The sequence below is a fragment of the Humulus lupulus genome, chromosome 7 (assembly GCF_963169125.1).
Source record: "Humulus lupulus chromosome 7, drHumLupu1.1, whole genome shotgun sequence".
In the NCBI taxonomy this organism is placed as follows: domain Eukaryota; kingdom Viridiplantae; phylum Streptophyta; class Magnoliopsida; order Rosales; family Cannabaceae; genus Humulus; species Humulus lupulus.
Window position 1 is genome coordinate 8,060,209 of NC_084799.1, and position 6,167 is coordinate 8,066,375.

The following is a 6,167-nucleotide window of genomic DNA, read 5'->3' on the forward strand; positions in this document are numbered from 1 at the left end:
ACTCCTTCCACCAATCCTGCTTCTCCACAAACTTTAGCTGATAATAATTCATTCGCAATGGCTCGCAATGATGAAATCCAACCAAGAACTCTCAATGACTACCTCCATCCTACTCGCACTTCCACGCCTTCATGCATTATCTTCCCTCCTAATATGCTCGCATTAGACTTTAAACCTGGTATGATTAAACTATTGCCCACATTTTATGGAATGGAAAATGAAAGCCCATACGTGCATATTAGAGAATTTGAGGAGGTAGTAGCCACGTTTTATAACCGAGCCGAAAATGTCGTTTATGTGCGACTGAAGTTCTTCCCTTTCTCCTTGAAGGACAAAGCCAAAAGCTAGTTATACTCTTTGAGACCTAGGTATATTGGAACATGGGAGGAGATGACCAAATCTTTCTTTCTGAAACACTTCCCCAGCCATAAGACCAGCAGTCTAAAACGACACATTTCCACATTCTCCCAAAAGGACAATGAAACGTTCTATCAAGTCTGGGAAAGATTCAAAGATCTGTTGAATCAGTGCCCGCACCATGGCTATAAGAACGGGCGTTTGGTCAGTTACTTCTATGAAGGCCTCACGAGTCATGAGCGCCAGTTTGTAGAAAGGCTATGCAATGGTGAATTCCTCAAAAAAGAGCAAGACGATGCTCTTGAATATCTCGAACAAACCGCGAAAAAGTTTCACACCTGGACTGGTCTAAGTGCTACTGATAGCAGCAACCGACACAAACCATCTGGGATCTATCAACTTCGAGAAGAGGATAGTATTAAGGCCCAACTCGAAGCTTTAAAAAAGAAGTTTGAGGTCTTAATGACGAAAAATGGCCAAAAACCGCACATGATCGCTCAAGCGGAACCGCAAAAACCTTGCATTGTTTGTTGAGGGACAGAGCATTTAGCTAAGGACTGCTTAGCTTTTAATAAGATGAGGGGGGTTTATGAGGAGCAGTGCAATGCCTTAGGGGCATATAACAAGCCATTCTCCCATACGTACAACCCTGGTTGGAGAAACCACCCAAATTTCAGTTGAAGAGATTCCAACCAAGCTCAATCGTTTGGAGGCCAATGGAGAAATTAGCAACAAGTTCAACCATCAAAGGCGTATTCTGCACCTCAATACAATGCTCATCCACAACGAAATTCTCTCGTGAATACTCTTCATGCATTCATAGAGGAACAATCCAAACTAAATCGCCAAATGATGGAAGAAATCAAGGAAATGAAATGTCAATTCTCAAAATTGACTGATTCCTTGGCCATTCAGGAAAAATGCAAACTTCCTTCCCAGCCAAAATTCAATGTGCAAGGCCAACACATGGCCCAAACTTCAAATTCTAATGATCAAAATGTCAAGGAAGTAAATGTCATCACGACTAGAAGCAGTAGAACTTTGCAAGACCCACCCATAAAATCGAACTCTCCCAGTACTCCAAAAGTTATTCCCGAAAATTCACCTCTCAATGCCACTCCAAAAGTACCATTTCCCCAGGCTTTGAAACATGTTGGGAAACTTCCTGATAATCGAGCTGAAATCCTTGAGCACTTGACACAAGTGAATATTAATCTTCCTTTGCTTCACATCATAAAACAAGTGTCGGCTTATGCCAAAATCATCAAGGATCTATGCACTGCAAAAAGGAAGCACCATGTCAAGAAGATTGCTTTCTTGACTGAGCAAGTGAGTGCGGTGATTGAAAAAAAGACACCGCCGAAATACAAAGATCCCGGTTGTCCCACCACTTCTTGCCAAATTGGGACCCATGAAGTCAGCCAAGCCTTACTTGATCTTGGCGCGAGTGTAAATCTCATGCCTTACTTTGTATACTCGCAACTCGGTCTTGGAGAAATGAAGCCAACATCTGTTGTGCTACAGCTTGCTGTCCGTTCCACCAATAAGCCTAGGGGTATTGTTTAGGATGTGTTAGTTCAAATTGAAAATTTTTATTACCCTGTGGGTTTTCTTATTCTTGATACCCAATCTGTGGTAAACATGGAGTCTAAAATTCCTATTATCCTCGGAAGACCATTCCTTGCCACTGCAAATGCTTTGATCAATTGTCTGAATTGTCTAATGAAGATATCGTTTGGAAACATGACTCTTGAAGTCAATATCTTCCACATCGGGAAACAACCCCGAGAAGATGATGAATGCTATCAAACATTCATGATTGACTCTTTAATTCCCGAGGAGGTTCACTTGCAAAACAACTTTGATAATCTTGATGAACTCCTCCTTTTGTCTGACAACGAAAGTCCCAGTTCTATTGAGTCTACTCTTGCAATATCAGATCGCATAGACTCGCGCAATAGAATGACTCAGTTTTGGCAACCTCGCTTTGAAGAGCTAACTCCTAAGAGAGCACAGCTGAAAACTTCAGCCAAAGAGGTTCCAATTGTTCAATTGACTCAACTTCTCGAGGGTTTTAAACATGTCTTCTTGGGAGACAGTGAAACCTTTCCAGTTATCATCTCGTCCAACCTTAAAAATTCTCAAGAATTGTAGTTACTCCAGCGACTACGAATGCATAAATCTACGATAGGTTGGACGCTTGCTGATATCAAAGGTATTAGAACTTTAATTTACTTCCATCAAATCAATCTGGAGGACGAGGCTATCCCTCGAAGAGACCCTCAAAGGCGACTGAACCCCACAATGAAAGAAGTTGTAAAAAATGAAGTTTTGAAAGTACTAGATGCTGGTATTATTTACCCAGTAGCTGATAGCAAATGGGTTAGTCCAACTCAAGTCGTGCCCAAGAAATCTGGTGTCATTGTGATCCAAAATGAAAAAAGGGTCCTTGTCCCCACAAAAATTGTGACAGGGTGGCGCATGTGCATTGATTATAGAAAATTAAATGCCGCCTCCCGCAAAGATCATTTTCCATTCCCATTCATTGATCAAATTCTTGAACATGTAGTTGGTCATCCATTCTATTGCTTTCTTGATGGCTATTTTGGATATTATCAAGAAAGCAATAGAATGGATGACTAGCTACACGTTCAAGGATTTGATCAATGAATGGGAGTGGAAATGATCTTTGCGGGAGGCAACATTTAATTTTCTATAATCAATACACATGGGCCACCCTGTCACAGTTTTTGTGGGGACAAGGACCCCTTTTTCATTTCGGATCACGGTGACACCAGATTTCTTGGGCACGACTTGAGTTGGACTGACCCATTTGTTATCCGCTACTGGGTAAATAATATCAGTGTCTAGCAATTTCAAAACTTCATTTTTTACAACTTCTTTCATTGTGGGGTTCAGTCGCCTTTGAGGGTCTCTTCGAGGGATAGCCTCGTCCTCCAGATTGATTTGATGGAAGTAAATTAAAGTTCTAATACCTTTGATATCAGCAAGCGTCCAACCTATCGTAGATTTATGCATTCGTAGTCGCTGGAGTAACTACAATTCTTGAGAATTTTGAATGTTGGTCGAGATGATAACTGGAAAGGTTTCACCGTCTCCCAAGAAGACATGTTTCAAACCCTCAGGAAGTTGGGTCAATTGAACAATTGGAACCTCTTCGGGTAAATTTTTTGGCTGTGACCTCTCACGAGGTAGCTCTTCAAAGCGAGGTTTCCAAAACTGAGTCCTTCTATTGCATGAGTCTATGTGATCTGATATTGCAAGAGTAGACTCAATAGAACTGGGACTTTTGTTGTCTGACAGAATGAGGAGTTCATCAAGATTATCAAAGTTGCTTCGCAATTGAACCTCCTCGTATATTAAAGAGTCAATCATGAATGTTTGATAGCATTCATCATCTTCTCGAGGTTGTTTCTTGATGTGGAAGATATTGACTTCAAGAGTCATGTTTCCAAACGATATCTTCATTAGACCATTCAGACAATTGATCAAAGCATTTGTAGTGGGAAGGAATGGTCTTCCGAGGATAATAGGAATTTTAGACTCCATGTTAACCACAGATTGGGTATCAAGAATAAGAAAATCCACGGGGTAATAGAATTTTTCAATTTGAACTAAAAGGCTTGGCTGACTTCATGGGTCCCAATTTGGCAAGAAATGGTGGGACAACGGGGATCTTTGTATTTCGGCGGTGTCTTTTGTTCAATCACCGCACTCACTTGCTCAGTCAAGAAAGCAGTCTTCTTGACATGGTGCTTCCTTTTTGCAGTGCATAGATCCTTGATGATTTTGGCATAAGCCGACACTTGTTTTATGATGTGAAGCAAAGGAAAATTAATCTTCACTTGTGTCAAGTGCTCAAGGATTTCAGCTCGATTATCAGGAAGTTTCCCAACAGGTTTCAAAGCCTGGAGAAATAGTACTTTTGGAGTGGCATTGAGTGGTGGATTTTCGGGAATAACTTTTGGAGTACTGGGAGAGTTCGATTTTATGGGTGGGTCTTGCAAAGTTTTACCGCTTCTAGTCGTGATGACATTTACTTCCTTGACATTTTGATCATTAGAATTTGAAGATTGGGCCCTGTGTTGGCCTTGCACATTGAATTTTGGCTGGGAAGGAAGTTTGCATTTTTCCTGAATGGCCAAGGAATCAGTCAATTTTGAGAATTGACATTTCATTTCCTTGATTTCTTCCATCATTTGGCGATTTAGTTTGGATTGTTCCTCTATGAATGCATGAAGAGTATTCACGAGAGAATTTCGTTGTGGATGAGCATTGTATTGAGGTGCAGAATACGCCTTTGATGGTTGAACTTGTTGCTAATTTCTCCATTGGCCTCCAAACGATTGAGCTTGGTTGGAATCTCTTCAACTGAAATTTGGGTGGTTTCTCCAACCAGGGTTGTACGTATGGGAGAATGGCTTGTTATATGCCCCTAAGGCATTGAATTGCTCCTCATAAACCCCTCTCATCTCATTAAATGCTAATCAGTCCTTAGCTAAATGCTCTGTCCCTCAACAAACAAAGCAAGGTTCTTGCGGTTCTGCTTAAGCGATCATGTGCGATTTTTGGCCATTTTTCGTCATTAAGACCTCAAAATGCTTTTTCAAAGCTTTGAGTTGCCTTAATACTATCCTCCTCTCGAAGTTGATAGATCCCAGATGGTTTGTGTTGGTTGGTGCTATCAGTAGCACTTGGACCAGTCCAGGTGTGAGACTTTTTCGCGGTTTGTTCGAGATATTCAAGAGCATCGTCTGACTCTTTTTCGAGGAATTCACCATTGCTTAGCATTTCTACAAACTGGCGCTCATGACTTGTGAGGCCTTCATAGAAGTAATTGACCAAACGCTAGTTCTCATAGCCATGGTGCGGGCACTGATTCATCAGATCTTTGAATCTTTCCCAGACTTGATAGAACGTTTCATTGTCCTTTTGGGAGAATGTGGAAATCTGTCGTTTTAGACTCTTGGTCTTATGGTTGGGGAAGTGTTTCATAAAGAAGTATTTGGTCATCTCCTCCCATGTTCCAATAGACCTAGGTCTCAAAGAGTATAGCCAACTTTTGGCTTTGTCCTTCAAGGAGAAAGGGAAGAACTTCAGTCGCACATAATCGACATTTTCGGCTTGGTTATAAAACGTGGCTACTACCTCCTCGAATTCTATAATATGCACGTATGGGCTTTAATTTCCATTCCATGAAATGTGGGCAAGAGTTGAATCATGCCAGGTTTAAACTCTCGGAAATCATAATTAGATTTATTTATTATTTTTTGTTAAACTTGTTCCCATGTAGATTTGGAGGTTTTGAGGTGATCTCCAACGCCTTACTAGAACTCCCCAAGGTTACTGAGTAAGTATGTTGGATCACAAGTTAACCTTTTCAACCAAACAACTTTTAAGCAGAGTGAAATTGCTTATTTTAACGGAACAAGCTTGATTTTCTTATAGTAATAAGTTCAACAATGTAATAGTGCAAAGGTATTTGCTCAAAATGTTCCCAGGCCGATTGGGAAGGTTGCCATGGTACCGCTTTAGACCCACACTTGCCTAGACAGAACTCCCTGAGATTCCCAGGTAAGTGTGGAGGGTGACGATATCACAAACCTTATTTAACAACCAATCTTTCTAGACAGAACAATATCGGTTTCTACCATTTGTAATATTACACAATTGTTCCCAATACTAAACGTTTTATGATTGAAATTTTATGAACAATTTTATGCAATTTTTTTTTTTTTTTTAAAACCTAAGTTCTAAGGAAAACTAAGATAAAGAAAAAGAAAAGCCTA

At 40.5% G+C, this 6,167-nt stretch overlaps 2 non-coding genes across 2 annotated transcripts; one reads left to right on the forward strand and one right to left on the reverse strand.

Moving 5' to 3' along the window:
- Positions 1-438: 438 nt before the first annotated feature.
- LOC133793365 (small nucleolar RNA R71) lies at positions 439-545 on the reverse strand. Its single transcript, XR_009874810.1, has one exon. It is a non-coding gene; the product is annotated as a small nucleolar RNA R71 (small nucleolar RNA).
- A 4,691-nt stretch (positions 546-5,236) lies between these two features.
- Positions 5,237-5,343, forward strand: LOC133793242 (small nucleolar RNA R71). The gene has a single exon (XR_009874696.1). It is a non-coding gene; the product is annotated as a small nucleolar RNA R71 (small nucleolar RNA).
- The last annotated feature ends 824 nt before the right edge of the window (positions 5,344-6,167 follow it).